We start from the raw sequence: 16,530 nt of genomic DNA, 5'->3' as shown, positions 1-16,530 counted from the left end.
TAAGTTAATAATCTTTGTACATTGTTGCGCTATATATTGCTTCTTACAAAACAGTATAAAGTATTCGACAACAAACATCTTACATGAAAATAAAAGACTTCTAGGAATTTCCGTATACATTAACTTAGAAGTACTTTGTACAGATGACTGTAAAAGAAAAAAGGAAAGCGTTATACCGTCTGCTATATTGTTGAGACTTATTTTATTTGAATACTCATTTTTGCACATCTTACAGAAAACTTGATTATTGCAAAATTTAAAACGATATTACAGAAAATGCTATATTATTTAACAAAAGGCATTTGTCAGTTTGCATTTGCGTTTCTAAAGTTTTTTTATTTTCAGTTTTTGTTTAAGAAATATAATCCAAAATAAAAGTAATAAAAAGTCAGTATCGGCGGGTCTCCTTTGACATCTTCTAATGGGTTCTACTATGTAAATGTAGTTTGCAATTAAAATAAAAGTATGCGTGAAGTTAACGTTCGAAGCTAATTCCGTCGTAAAGTAATTCATACTTTGAAATAGTTGGTAATAAAGTTGCAAACCAGAATATATTAATTAATTTTTTTCGTGCTGAAATTGGTTATCAAACTTCGGAGGAGATCCACGCGTTCTTGTAAAGCTCACCACTTTGAAAGGATAAAATAATTTGCAGTGGGATCGAGTAACACGAAAAGTAAAGAGTATAAAACGGCAACGCATGCTATTACGAAAGAAATGCTATTACGTTAAATCAATGAAGGACTAATTGTTCAAAATGAGTCTCTTGACGTCAGAGATGTCACACGTTCTTTCAGTAATTATTCGTTGCGCGACGACCACGCCCTTGTTGACCTTTCTGGTGAACTCGGCTTTTCGGGGGTTTTTTTTTCGCGAAATGTTTATTTTTATCAGTGCACCGAGAGGGAAAAGTTTTACCCTGCTGACGTCGGGATAAAAGTGCTGTAACGTGGCGTCGTCGCTTGACGGCGGGTAAAGCCGAATTTATGGATTTGGACAGATCGATGGAAATTCAGAAACCAGGCGTTCTCTCTCCCTCTCTCTCTCTCTCTCTCTCTCTCTCTCTCTCTCTCTCTCTTTCTAGACTCCGAGCAAACCAACGGCGAATATATGCGCTGTTATACACTGAAATTACAGGCATATCGATGAACAGGCTGAACAGAGTCGATCAACCGTGTCGGAAATTCGCCGGAAATACGATTACCCTCTGTTTCTGTGGCCGGTCCACTTCTGCCGCGCGCGCGTTCTACACATTAAATAGCTCCACGAGTGACTGGCTTGGCGATTTTTAATTGCGCATTGGCACTGGTGCCTTTTCACCTTATTAAAACAAATTTAATTGGTCTCGTAAAGAAAATTGTAATATTTAACTGATCCTGTAAAACGACAATGTTTAATTGGTTTCAACGAAGCTGCTATCGGAGAGAGATATAGAATTACTGTATATTGAAATATTTATCACCGACCATTGTAACGGAATGTTTATAATTTGCAAATCTGTAAAGAACCTTTATTGGAACAAGAAATTTCAATGTGGAATTTTGAATTATAAATTTTAAACTCCGTTTTTCATTATTTTTCATTAATAAAAGAAATTATGCTCGAGTGAATGTCAACTTTTCATTATTTTTGCGGTATTTTTTCCTTAGTATTAAATTTTTTATTATAAAAATTAATTATATTTGTTATGTTGTAATAATACAGAAAAAACCACTACTAAACAAAATTCATTATGCAAGCAAGTGCCTGTTCTGCGTTATGTAATCTCATTTTAATGTTTAAAGAATGATATTCTTAAAACAAGAATGTTCTTTTTCTGTGCATCTTTGTAACTTTTATAAAACAGAGTTATGTAATTTGAAGGAAGAAGACTCAATAGGGAAAACTTAAAATATTTCTACCAAAATTGCTTCTTCAACATGCACTGAGGTCGAAAATTTCAGACGTGACAGGTCTGTGCGAGTGACTTGCTGTAAACGTCAGCCTATCAGAATACAGGCGCCAATATTGTCTCCAGAATGACATTGACGCGCGTCCACAGGCGTTCTCTCCGAGAACTCTCATCTTCTGAAGTGTTTGAACAGCTTTAACTGGGTAAAACAATCGCATAGAGCTTCAAGGGAATTACGCAGAGTTCTTATCGTACATTTCATTTATTTAGTTATCAAAAAATTATACTTAAAAATTTTTGTTGCAAAAAGATTATGTTATTAGATATATCAAAAAAAAAAATTGTTAACGAGTTTTCGTCGAGATAGTTAAAAACATTTTTAAAAGCTTAGTAATGAATGCACATCATATGAATATAAAGTCAATATAATGAATGCACATTATTAATAATTTACTTAAAATCAACAATTAATATATATCATTAATAATTCATTAAATAATCTATGCGTTTATTAACATGACAGGTTTGATGGGAGATAAGTGGATAATTAATTGCTTTTGATACGTGTATGTAATGTTCACTCGAGCATGACTTTTCATTTATGAAGGGTATGAGAATGGGAAACGGTGCTAGAATCACATTAAGTGAATATCTTTTGATTTCAACGAAAGGGAGCCAAGGTTACGCCAGATAGATCGATCCATCTTGATCGGATGAACTGTATTCGCGCCAAGTGGATCGTTCCACCACTCGATCGGCCAAGAGTCTGTGGCGGCTGCACGCCAAGTAGATCGCATCGTTTACAGTCAGACAAAGAGAGCTACATACATCACGCAGTAGTAGCACGCGCTTTTAGTCAACCTTCTTAGCGATAGACTAGAAATAGAGGCCTTTGTGGTTTTATTACGCGTTTCATCAAATGGATTAAAGTAAAGTAATTGACAAGAACTCCTAATTATTTAAATAACAAAATTATATCTATAAAGGAGTCAGCGCAGTAACCGTTGTGCAGATTAAATAGGACCTTAATGAACGTTTAATACATTTCAAAATACGTCACAAATTTTTAAAATAATTTGCAGACAATTTAGTTTAATTTTAAATTATTTTTAGTGATAAATATTATTGTTAATAACTGAATTATTAATAATTTGTGTGTTTATTATTGATTGTAAATTTGTTTTTTGTGTTTAATTTTTAGAGAAACATGTTTAGTTTTAATTATTTTGTAACAACAATTATTAAGTAAATTATAATTTTTTAATAATTGAATAAATAAAATTGAAATATTAAATAATTTTTAAGAAAGATTGATCGCAACTCAAACAACTTCTTTTCGGATGCAAAATTTAAACTCTCGTTAATACTGTCGCTTTTTGTCGCATAATATAAATGTTAATTAAAAAAAAATTTCTTTATTAATTAAAATAAATATACAATTTTTTAAAAATAAATATATAAATAATGTATCTCGAAATGCCTTAGTTAATTTTGGATTTTATTATCCTTCGCAATTTTTAATAATTATAATTTTATATGAGACGATTCTCGAACTGTATAATAGGTGCACGTGGATTTAACTGGAAATTAATATTTATTCTAGTGTTATTTTTCATCTTGATGACAAGGCGACAGAAAAACAGTGCTCATAAGCTCGCTGAAATTAATTTTGCAGTTTTATTATACTATACCGTGACAATTGCCACGTAATTTAAATTGTCAGAACTATCGCGTATTTCAATTTGTGTTCTGTCTTACGGATAAAATATGCATATTCTTCGTTGGACTTTAGTATGCGCTTTACATCCGCGTTCTGTGATTCAAGATGAAACATAAAAGCTTGTTACGACGTAGTTTCGTGGAAACAAGTATTGTAGCCTTGTGAGAACGCGCTTTCGTCGCTTATTATAATATCACATTTAGATTTGCGTTCGACTCTGCATTATTATTATTTAACGCCATATGTATCGCATTGCTATTTATATCTTTTTGCCTACTATATGTAGGAAGCCAATAATATACAAATTAGACAAGAAGCCTAGAACGATGTCCTCGCGTTAGAGACGATCTATATATGGCTGCCCCTCCAATATAAGCTCAGCTTATCAAATAGACACTTGGCGAGGCAACTCACAAGGCGATCATCGAGTATCCTAACACGCCGAAACACGGTCGAGCAGACATTTATTCCGTAGTACGTGCCGCTTTAACTGAAATATAGCCACTACTTATCACTGTCTCAAAGAAAGAGATATCTTATTATTTCTGACTGTAGAGAGAGAGGGGGGGAGAGAGAGAGAGAGAGAGAGAGAGAGAGGGGGAGTACGACTGTTGAATATTAAAAAGTTAAGAAGCATAACGAATTTTATTAATGATTTGCTAAATAAGACTCATTACAGAATATTTCGCATTACAGCTAACTCTCATTTTTTTTTGTTAGATTAATTATTGGAAATGAATATACGTAATTCACACGTACGTAATAATTTCAATTATATTTTACATGAATATTATTGGTATGCTATTAAAGTTCTATCACAATCCTTAGCGCAAATCGCATGCTGTAAGATAATCTCTAATGCATGATCCATACAAATAGTAATGAAAGAGTGAGCATCGGAGTTTCAAGTATTTATCCTTTTTCGTAATTCCGAATATTCATGACATGTAAAATTAATGCACGTGACCTGAATGCTAGGGTTTTCTCGCTACTGTGTAGCGAGAGAAATATTGCTAGCATAAATAGTGGATCACAATAGCAACTAGAATTTTTCGCACCGAGAAAACTCAACGTAAACATAAATGCTTAACACGATCAGCGTCGTATCTACGTGAAAGCGATTATTACAATTTCAAATTTATTATTGTCAGAGCGTTCTTGTTGCTTCGGGCTTTCAACGATTCAGCGGTTCTCTCTATCGAGGGGAAAAAATGTTCAATAAATTAAGAATCGTTTTATTTCGAAACAGATAATGCAAGCTTTGTAAATCCGTTAAATCGATAATTTACCGAAATTCTCCTGTTATTGGTACTCTCAATGACCCCGTATGAACTGGCATGACCTGGAAATACCCGGGAATATCTCTCGCGGTATGTAATATAGGCGAATAATTAACGCCTGACGCAAGACCAGATCATCCTGCTCCAGTTACTAATTCGATATCAGCGGGATCTAACGTGCACGATCGCGCGGCGTTATCGTCATGAATCGATTGTATGTTCCCGGGGTGTTTTCCGCATGCACTATACTATACAAAGGGAGTGAGGGAGTAACGAACCATTTCGGTTGCCCAAACGCGCGGGAGAGACGAGAGAGCACTGGCGGGATTCGAGATCGCTGGATCGAGCAAGCGGCGTGTCCTCGGGCGATTCTGGCTTGTGTTTAGGCAACTCGGTCAGGAACCGGGCGATCCTTGGCGAGCGGAATGCGTGCGCGCCACGAGGGTCGCCCGTGGGGGTCGCGTTACAGCGGGTTCCGGCCGACGCGACGTATAAACCTCGATGGTGGTGGACGCGATGCCGACTGAACGCGCCCCGGTGCCGCGCGATACCGTTGCCGCTGCTCCGACGACGCCGCCCGAAGCTGAACGGGCTGCGCGTAGACGGGGGTGGCTGCCGAGCGACTGCCACGGGGTGTGAGATAGAGAAACCGCGAGAGAGGGACGCTACGAGAGAGTTGTCCAGTGGTAGGGGCGAATGTTCGGGGAGAGAGAGAAAATTATTGGCCGGGAGAAGGGAGCAGCGGAGGAGAGAAGTGGGCCCAGGGTGAGGGTTGACGGCGAGGAGAAGGGTAGCGAGGGTGGGGAAGGTGCGTGAAGGGACGGTAGGAGCGGGCGAGGAGACGTGCGTAAGCGAGGGTGAAACGTAGGCAAGGGCGGAGGGTAGATGATTATTAATAACGTCTTTGCGACGCCAATAATTTTGAGGGCCGCCGAGTGCTCTCCGATTGTGAATTACGTGAGCGCTTTAATTCCCTTTTCCACCTGGGTATAAAAGTTTCATATCTTCAACTTCGTCATTCTACGACTGATAAATTGAGTTTCTTCAAAGATTCCCTTCGCTAACTGAATTTCTCCATTTGCATTGAATTTCGTAGTTCTCTCGAGTATCGCTAAATTATTCAGACTTCTGAATCTAGAAGAAACAATCGCGCAGGTACGTAGGTAGTAACTGTAATATATATATATATACATGTACCTCCCGATATCGACGCCTATGGGGATCGAACGATGACCGTAAAGAGAGCGAGACGAACGAGGAGAGAGGAGAGGTAAAGGGAGAGGAGAGAATATTACACACCTGTACAAAAGGGAGACAGAAACAGATAAGTGGAATGTTGGCATCAACTAGAGAGGGAGAAAGAGAGAGAGAGACGGCTAGGGGAAAGCGAGATGCGGCTGTTGGCTGGGAGTAAAGGCAGATCAGAGGGAAGGAGACGAGAACAGAAGGGAGGTAACAGTGCAAACTTGTATCCGGCGGATGCTGCCACCGCGAGCAGGACGGAACTAGAGATACGCGTATGCGCGACAAAGGAAAAGAAATGGGGAGGGGGAGCGAAAAATCGACGGAGCTTGGTTGAAACAAGGATGAGAACATTTTGACCGAGGCTGGGACAAAGATGCTAGCATATAGAAGAAAGCTGGACAGAGACTGGAGACATGGATTCCATAGAAAGAAGAAAAAGAGAGGGGAAAAAAAGGATGAAACTAAATTTTTTTTTAATCGAAATGAAAAAAATTTTTGAAAAAAAAAGAACAATAAAGCGATATATAAAATCGTAGCTAGGCTTTGTAGAAAGAAGGATATATTCTTAGCGTGAGCTCCAGAGGGAGATCAACACATGAAGGTGATCTTGTGGAATAAGAAGGCGGATCGAGAGAAGAGAGGGGATGAAGGTACTGAAGTGGGGAAAGTCGGAGAGGTGAGCGAGAGGGGAAAGTGCACGAGAAAGAAGGACAGACCTACGCGGGTAGGTAAACGAAAGAGCTCAATGTGTGAGGGGAAGTCAGGATATGGTCAAGGATAGCAAGGAACTCTTCACGTGCGGCAGAGAGAAATAGAGGATGTGACATTTCCGGTCTAGGTGCGAACGAAGCGTGAAAATTCAAGGGGAGCGGGAGATGAAAAGGAAAATTCGAGAGAACAAGAATGATGACCTACAAGAAGTACATGCGGAGGGTGAATTGACCAGCACACACACACAGAGAGAGAGGGAGAGAGAAAGAGGTGGGAACTGAGAATCCAGAGCAAGGGAGAAAGCGCTCTATCGAGCGGGCAGTGGATCGCTCGGAAGGGTGGGTGGATCCGTGTCTCGTATGTAGAGGCAAGAAATGCCTCATGTTTTCATTTCTCATATAGGTACTCGCGATTGGTGGAACGGATTCAAGAGGAGATGTAAGTATAACCGATGGCGAAAAGTATCGGGGCAGGTGGATTAATCGATAAAGCGACGTGAATGAGAGACCGTTTTTATTATAGTTTACCATGGCATGGATTTTTCGCCCTTAAGATTGATGAGAGTAGTTTTTTTTTTTTCTAAGTATACTCCTCGCTTTCCAGAAATATCATTACATATATAAGAGCAAACGACACGTAAATCATAAAATAAGCTCTTAAGTAATGATTTATTACAGATTTTTCGCTTCGTCGATTAGAAGTACTCGGAAATGCAATGTTACCGAAAGAATACTATTTTACTTTCATTATAATTTTTGTAGAATAAATATATATAAAAATAATTTTTTTATGTAAATATAATAATTACGTGCTAACGTGTAAAAAAATGCATTATTAAACCATTGTTACTGTGTGGAGTACACATTAAACGGTATACTTAAATAGTAAAATATATTTTAAACAGGATATATTAATAACGCGAACCGCAATAAATATCTGACAATGAAAAAAGTAAATCTTTGACTTTATCGTACAATTATTCATGTCAGGTTTCAAAGATTTTTACTGGTGTATAATATTTTTGCCTGGGCCGGGTAGTTACATGCCGTTTTGCTATCTCACGTCGGAGATTGTAAAACAGAATCTATCTGACATAAATCCTGTTCCAATTCCGTGCCGTTCGTATCACAACAAGGTTCCATCTGTCGGTGCTTTTTATTATGCGCGGAGGGATACAATGGCCTGTAAAACTCGCAATTTGATTCCTAGATTTACGACACGGTTGCACGACGGATTGAGACCAATGGCGATGTTTACGCCAAATCCTATTAAAGACATTTGCGATGTTAACACATACAAGGATTTATTTTCTATTTAATTGGCAATATTTAATTGTGTATAATACCACGTATTTATTTATTATTCCAAATAGCGCGTGAGTTCCGTTAGGAACATTTGATAAATACCATGAATGTTTATAGAAGAGAACATGGTTTTATTAATATTTACTATTAGATCTCTGAATGCGCTATAAAATATTTGCTAATTATTTTTATTTTATATTTAATTTTTACGGTACATTTTAATTGCGTAACTCAACAGTTTATTTTTATAGTTTCTACGCACGTGATCTTTTTTAACAGTTTTTCGAACGTAATTCTAATTTTATTAAGCTAGAAGCTAGAACGTCTTTACGAAGTATGCAAATTTCTTTCTTTTATATTCCAATTGCGTAACATGCTGCGAGTGTGTACGACTTTTCTTAATGCAGGAAGATCTCTAGATACCTCTAATTATTAGATTGCTCGATGCAAATGAAATTATACAGGGCGAACTTATAATGTTTAATCATCCTTATCTCTAGTGAATAAAAACGAAGAAACTGATACAATATAATATTCTAAAGCTGTGCATTTTATTCTAGAGTTTTCTGTTTTTTTCCAATACATATTTACGTGCGCAGCCTTATGCTCTCATTTGTGTTGCTCTTATACCAACGTGCGTGCGTGCGTCTGAGTATTTATAACTTTACTTATACTTGCAGCTTGCATTATTATAAAGTAATTTCGTTGTATGCTGCATCGAAAACTTAATTTATCAGTTATTATTTATTATAATATTTAAGATAAATAAACTCTCTCTGCGTGTCAATAGAAACTTCATTGTCTATTGTCATAAAAAATTTAAAGAATAAAATATTTTTTTTATTTAGAAAAAAACTTTTAGACACCTTTGCATTTTTGCCGAAATATCGAAAGGGGTGGAATATATGGCCACTCATGAGTGGAGCAATCAAACTGAACAAAGAATACAAGAACCAAGTAATTATTTTGGTATACTGCCTGTCCCCCTTATTATTTCTCTACAATTGTGTATCACGAAATAACTATAAGCTTTTTACACTACGGAAAAAGTAATCTCAGTACTCATAACATTGATTCAACTTACGACGATTGAATATTAATAATAAAAAATTGAAAGCACATTATTAATATAATACAAAGGCTTATATGGTCATGGCAAATTACTTTTATCTTTTTTATTTTTGCAGTAGCGAAATATTAAAGTTATCCTTTGAAATTTCTATTGCAATTTTAAGTTATATATACATGTTGAATAATTTAACTACCTCGCTATGATTCTCTCTCTCTCTCTCTCTCTCTCTCTCTCTCTCTCTCTCTTTCTAATCATATCTATCAGTATTCAGTAGACTGTGAACATAGGTATATTGCTTAAAGATTGGAGGAGAGTCTGCAGTAATTTACAAGTTAGTATTAACTAGGCGCTACAGGTTTACTTACTACGACAGAGCTTCTGAAGATTATTATAGATGGGGTTTAAGCCAGACGTTAGATGATAAAATCGACCGCTAGTAGTATCTATGTGATAGTAGTTGTACGAATATAGGTTCAAAATCAATGTAAAAATTTAATCAGAATACTAAGATTTGCAATACGTTTTGTTTATCTTTAAATGGAATGATTTACAAGATAGTTGGCAAAAAATCGAGCATTTTTATATCTCTCTTTAATTTGGAAGTACGAAGATAAAATTGAAGTCACAGTTTGAAAATCTTTTATAAAAGTTTATTGGTAACTTTAACAATGGCTTAGAGTTCAGAAGTCAAAGAAGTTGATTAATTACTGGAAAAAGATCAAACCGTCAGCAGCAGAAAGACAAACAGTTTATTAAACTTTCTTTACTTAAGATCTTAAATTACATAAGAGTTTAAGTAATTTAAGTCACTTTAACAGTCCATTTTATACGGAAAATATATTTTGTACCGTAATTTTCTTCTAAATCTTGATCGTGATTCTAGCAATTTTAACTTTTTAATATATTTGTACGATACTAAAAAATAGTATGATGTGCTAGAAACATAAAGTTTATGCAACAATGTGCACATTTCGCAACGAATACGGAGGTAATATTTTAATGTAGGATAGTTTCATTAGTTTCGCAGAGAGGACTCTCGCGTTAATGATTCCAGCTCTTGCGGAATACAGAGCGCAATCTCAAGATGAGTACGAGATATGTATACTCACTTCAGTGGTTATTAAATTATCTAGTTAAGTGGTAGATAATTGATAGCGAAACTACTAGAAAATAAATACAGTGGCGTTAAATCCTAATATTATCTCTGTCGAGAGAATATCGATAAATCGATATTTAAATTTGTTTCTCCAAATCCCATGCAAGATAATTCTCGTAAATAGTACGAAATTTAATTTTCCATGTAACTGTGCGCGCGTGTGTGTGGAAATTGAACCAGTTCGCTAGGAGAAATATTTCTATATTGGGAAAACTCTTGAGAACGGGCATAGATTTTGTGTGACCGCGATTTTCTTATGCTCGACGAACTTTGTCACGTGGCCCTACTTGCGAGAAATTCTCCCCGACAAAAGTCTTATTGGCTTTTTGAACTCTCCTTCGCGCACGTAAAAGAAAGTAACTTTGAATTACATGCACGTTTTCCTATAAACAAATCGAATATCAAAGGTAACAACATTTCTAGGAAAACATTTCATTTATTGTTAAAAAAAAGTTCATTCTATTTAGTTTTATATGAGAATAGTTTATATATACTATAACATGTTACAAGCCGTTCTCTTTTCGTTTTATCTTTAGAATTTTTTTTATGGGGCAAGTGAGATATCACCAGATCGTTCAGGCAAGCAACCTGTTAGCTCAACGCTTACATGCGGAATGGACGGTTTGTGACATTTGGTTTTATTTAAGAAATATACTGTTGTTTTCTTGAGCATACTTATAAAAATTCAGCAGCAATATTCTATTTATTCCATAAAAACAAAGCTAAGAAAAGAGTTTATTTTAATTAATAATAAAAAATAGTTAATAACATTGCAAATTTATATGTTATGCCGATTATAAATATAAATTAATATTGTGTATGTGTATGTCAATGCAATAAAATAATGACAAATTGAAAATGTAATATTTTTATATTTAAATTTATTAAAGCTCTCGAATATTGATAAAAATTTTGACGTAAAATTTATTAAAAATTTTATTTCGGATTTTGTAGAGATTTATTTATAAAACAATTAAATTAAATATTTTAATTAATAAAAAATTTATTCCGTTCTACGTGAAATGAATCTTTTATGAAACATGATATAAACATATTGTATATATATAATATCATAATTTCATTTGATTTGTTAATATAGCAAACCAAAACCCTTGATACAAAATGAGAATAAATTAAATGGCTTATCGAAAATTTTGAACCAAACGAAAGCAACAAGTTAGGAAAAATGAAAATCAAATAGTACCTAAAAAGCTTAAACTTGTATTTATTTGTCAACCATTGTCAAGTGCACAGACAAGTTGAAAACATTTTCCATCTTAATTCTCATACAATTTAATAATGTTTCAAACGGATATAAAATGATAAGCGGCATTTATAAGCCTTTACATCAGTTTTTCTTTATAATGTAGTTTAAATGAATATTAATCGAACGTTTTATCTCTCCGTCTTGTATCTGTATCGATTTAACGAAAACCATGTTTATAAAGATTATTTTTGCTTTCAACAAGTGTAAAGATAAATCAGTTATAGTTGCTCTTGACATTGTCTTCTGATATAAAAAAATTAACTTAAAAAATTACGTAATTTATGTTTTAAATTCTAAAGGGTTGAATAATAATATTTCGAAAAAAGTTATTATTAAAAATAATTGTAAAATATGTCTATATATACAATATATTAAAATATATAATATGTTTATGAACAATACTTTAAAATTTAAAAAATTATAATATGTTATAATAAATAAAGTATAATTAAGTTTATTCTACAATATATTAATATTGTATTTTCTGATAAAATTAATTAGGTTAAAGTTACTTAAAATTTAAAAATATTAAAATGTTATAAATATTTGAATAAGCGACATACAAATCGATCGAGGTTGTGGCTACTATTGAAGAATTAATTAACTCTCTTTTAACAAAAGCTTTCGATTTGTGAATAGAATTAATGATTATCTCAAACAACGTTACCGTTTACAAAATGAAATATAAAGTACTCTATAACCGTACGGAGAACATTTTAACAAAACTTTACTATGTTTTTGCAATATTATTGAAATATTGTTGCAACACTGCTGAAAAATCTGTTGTATTTTGTGTTGGATAATAATACACAGTTTATTTTTAGTCAAAAAATTATTTTGAACCAGACCAAATGTTTTTTTATAGATTTCTGGTTACTAGAAATGCGGCAAAAGTTTCACCAATACAAGTAAACAATTAAGGTAGACAAATTGACCGCTGACTCATTTCTTAAACCATTAATTTTCATTGACTACATCCCTTTTTATAAATATGATCCTGAAAAGATGGGAGGGTATATAGTATTCCAAGGGCGTAAACACGATCTCAACGAAAAGCTACTATATCCATCGCCATCAATTCAGTTGAGAAAATGAACCGCAAATGATTTGTCATGTTTCTCGCGCGTTAGATTTGGGAATATTATGTAAAGTGATGTAATTATCCGCAATTTTGTAAATGTAATGTTGTGAGACATAACGATAGAGATAATAATTACTCTAAAATGAGAAGAAAGTAACAAACTTAGAGTGAGTACAATTGATTTTTATAAAAATGTACATATGTTTATTGAGATAGAAAAGATTTTGACGGTGATATATTTTTATATAATACGGAATTTTGATTTTATATATTACATAAATTGTTCTATTAATCAGCAACATGAATTCATTATTTGCGTAGCACATTGTACAATATTAGAGTGATGATTTATTTTTAAAATTTTCAGTCGTGCCGTTAGGTATATTTTTTTATTACAGAATGGAATTTAGTGGCATTACAATGCTTTTAACAAGCGAATATAGTCCGCAATTAACCTCGCAAATATTTTAATATTTCTTAATAGTAAGATATAACTCAACATTTATACATTAGCGATCTTTTTGCCGTTAAAGACTCGTATATTGCGCTATTCATAAAACGTATAACATAAAGTTGAATGTCGAATAGATCGTCATTTCGAGAATTATATTTTTCTCGTCTATTATTTTTTTAATAGTCCGCGTGTTATTTTTTTCGTGTCAGGGTAATAAAGTGCGATTAATGTCGAGATTGCTGGGCAAGATTTTATGCGGCATGTTTTGATGAGTTTGCATAAAAGATTACTAAAAAAGAATTTAAAAACATGAGAAGTGCGATTGTGAATAGGTACTTTGATATTTTTTAGTTTTTTCAATTTACTAAGACTACCTCATCGCAATATACACGTGCTAGATATAACATACGTAGCTTAAATCAAAATAACATAGCATGATAATAAAAATGATATATAGTTCGAGATAATAGTTATAAGTTTCTGGATTCTTATTACGGCCATATTTTTACGACTCGGAGAACCGTCCACATGTCGTAAAACTTATAAATTGTGTGTCGAGTGGATAGAATTATTTTTTTTATCAATTTTAAATAAAGTTTTAATTATTTGTTTAATTAATGAAAAAAAATATATGAAACGTAGGCTTTTCTCGCGCATTATTTATAAGCTATTAAAAAGTAAAAAAAAAAATAATATCATATATTTGCATGAGGGATGAAAACAGTTTAAATTATTTTGAAATAAAATTTTATTTTATTTTTTAAATGTAATTTATGACATCGAACGAGCTTTAAAATCGCACACTTTGATCGAGCTTTGAATATTCATATTCAGGATATTACAAAGAAAAAAAAAAAAATTTGTCTCAAAGGAAAGCGCGGCAGGAGATTTCCGAAGGTTTGTGGTTCGATGATAGAAACGGCGTATTTAAGCTCTGCTGCGGGTCTCTTGAAATCTGCGATTTCAAACGATTATCTGAAAATTGCCGAGTCAGTGATTTCCGGCGGAGCTTTTGCGATTCTCTCGAAACGTCACGGAGTGCAGTGACAGACGCGAGGGAAAATTCTTTGACGATTTACTCCGACGGTCTCGTAATACGGAATCAGTGTTTCGGTCCTTTACGCGACGATAATTCTCGGTTGCAGTTTCGCGTGCGTGGGATTTTAATGAGAGTTCCATTTTTTTTTTTACACGAGCTCTACAAATGCGCTACCACTTGAATCGAGATTCGGATGCGCGTTGTCGATTTGTTTCGAAGGCAGGTCGGAAGTGGCGCGCGTACACGACGGCGAAGGGAAAATCGACTGGCGCGGCGAAGTAAACACATTTTCCCAGGCAAGGAAAACAGTTTACTCCCGTAGTTTAACCGCACGCGATTTGTCGCGGTGTATTACACATATACATACCGCATGCATCATTGAAACCGCGCGCGGCACGGTTAAAGATTAATTACACCGAAGCCGGGGAAATTCTACCGCTCTTTATTTTCTGATTACGGCCCATGAATATTCATTTTCCTTCCCATTGGGCGCGTTTGCATATGCTTACCGCTGAAATGTTAATCGGCGAGTGTTCTACGGGCTAACGTTCAATTCAATCTCCACTGACACGTAGCCGTCGACGTCTGTTTATTTGCCTTCATCGACGGCTCTGTTTATCATTTAAAAATAGCTGCATAAAATTATTTAGTGACGCACGCGCGCGTGTACGTGGGTTTGTGTCCATATTCTCTCGCAAAATTATTCAGGGATCGCGCTGTCGCAAAGTATTTACATTGTTTACTTGTAAATTTTGTACATCCAATTAAAGGGCATTCCCTTTTCATTCATGCCGCGCCGGGCGCACGAGAGCACGATGGCGCATACCGCAAGTACATAACGTACGTGCATTGTATACTATTCGCGGCTGTTCGACAGTAAATTATTTTTCGATAGATCGCGAAAGATTTCCCTTCGCCATTTATCGCGAGAGTAATCCCGCGTTATATAACACGCGGCTCGAATTCACGCGGTATATTGTTCACTTTATGCGACAGCGTATCTTTTCTATCTTTTATGTACAACGGAGTGTTTCGGAGACAAATGTTTTTCCAATAAACCGGCCGCCGTAAACAATAGCGCTATCGTCGCGACAATTAATTAACTTCTCTCTTTTTATTTTTTTTTTTTTTTTTTGGATGCGGAAATTAAGAGAGCGCGGTAATCGCTCTTGACGAGAGGTACGCTGGAGCGAACTCCATTGTATCGATTGAATCGCGACTCTGCTTCAATTATTTCGCGAATTGCTTTTTGCCGCGAGTCACTTTTCCACCCCCGCAATCAATTATATTTTAATTGAGAGCGGAAATCGGGCGCGCGCCTTTATCTGCATACGGGTCTGCGAGTACGTATTATCCCAATATTTTGATACACCTCCCTCCCCCATCGAGAGAATTACAGGTCACTGATATGTGGACCAAACATAAACGGTGGCGATATTGATATTCGCCGTTCGCGCTGCGCACTTGGGAACCGTTGTTCCGTTTCTGCGTCGACGCCCGTTATCGGGGCGCTATAAATTCGCATTCGATTGCACGTACACACGCAACGAGAGCGTAGATATAGTTTGGGATTGAGTGTGTGTGTGTGAGTGCGCGGTATGCATCTGCCTTATTTGCACGGAGCTTCGAGTATCGTGTCCATCTGTAGATGCGACGGTGATATTCGCCGTAGTTTCCACTGACGCGCATCAGGAACATTCATGCCTGATATTGGTTGAAGCGCCAAATTGGTATGCGTTTGTACTTAGGTATACGAAATAGACTAGGGTTGCTCGCGCGTGTTATAAGACGAAATCGCTGTAGGTTCTATTAGATAATTACCACGATTAAATAGATTCTTTCTTGTTCCTTCAAGATTAACGATTTGAAGACAGTAATCTTGAAATTTGGGACAGTATAATTGAAAAAGATTTTTAAGATCAGAAATTGATTTTCAAATCTAAAGTGTAATATAAGGAGACTTCGTTAGTACTTTAAGTTCACTCTGATAACAAAACTCTGATAAATGGTGTCTCACAAAGGATTTAAGTTGTAGAGATTAGAGGAAAGTTGCTGAATGCGCAACTCTTAAAATGTATCTTACCAATAATTTGTTTTTACGAAAATATAAAGTAAATGTTATAAGAAATAAGCAGACAAAAATTTAACAAATTTTACATCTTGTTTTGTCCTAACGTTTTAAAAAATCAGATATAATTGATGCTAATTTTTGATTATTTTATGTAAATATTAATAATATAATTATATATAATTTTATACTAGATTTTTATAATTTTATAAAAGAAAGTTTATATTGTAGAACATTGTATG

At 34.9% G+C, this 16,530-nt stretch overlaps 2 protein-coding genes across 3 annotated transcripts in view; one reads left to right on the top strand and one right to left on the bottom strand.

Annotated features, from left to right (window-relative positions):
• LOC105831357 overlaps positions 1–5,526 on the bottom strand; it is a 28,799-nt gene extending 23,273 nt beyond the window's left edge. The window contains exon 1 of one of the 2 annotated variants that reach the window (XM_036289354.1): positions 5,170–5,526. The gene's annotated coding sequence lies outside the window, so the exon portion shown is untranslated. The remainder of the gene's footprint in view (positions 1–5,169) is intronic. The other variant, XM_036289353.1, reaches the window with a different exon arrangement.
• The window catches only part of LOC105831362 (glycine-rich protein DOT1), a 100,008-nt gene that overhangs the window by 14,989 nt on the left and 68,489 nt on the right, over positions 1–16,530 (top strand). The gene's annotated exons all lie outside the window — the stretch shown is intronic.

This window comes from Monomorium pharaonis, chromosome 7 (assembly GCF_013373865.1).
Source record: "Monomorium pharaonis isolate MP-MQ-018 chromosome 7, ASM1337386v2, whole genome shotgun sequence".
NCBI classification, from domain to species: Eukaryota; Metazoa; Arthropoda; class Insecta; order Hymenoptera; family Formicidae; genus Monomorium; species Monomorium pharaonis.
This window is presented reverse-complemented; position numbering and strand designations above follow the sequence as displayed.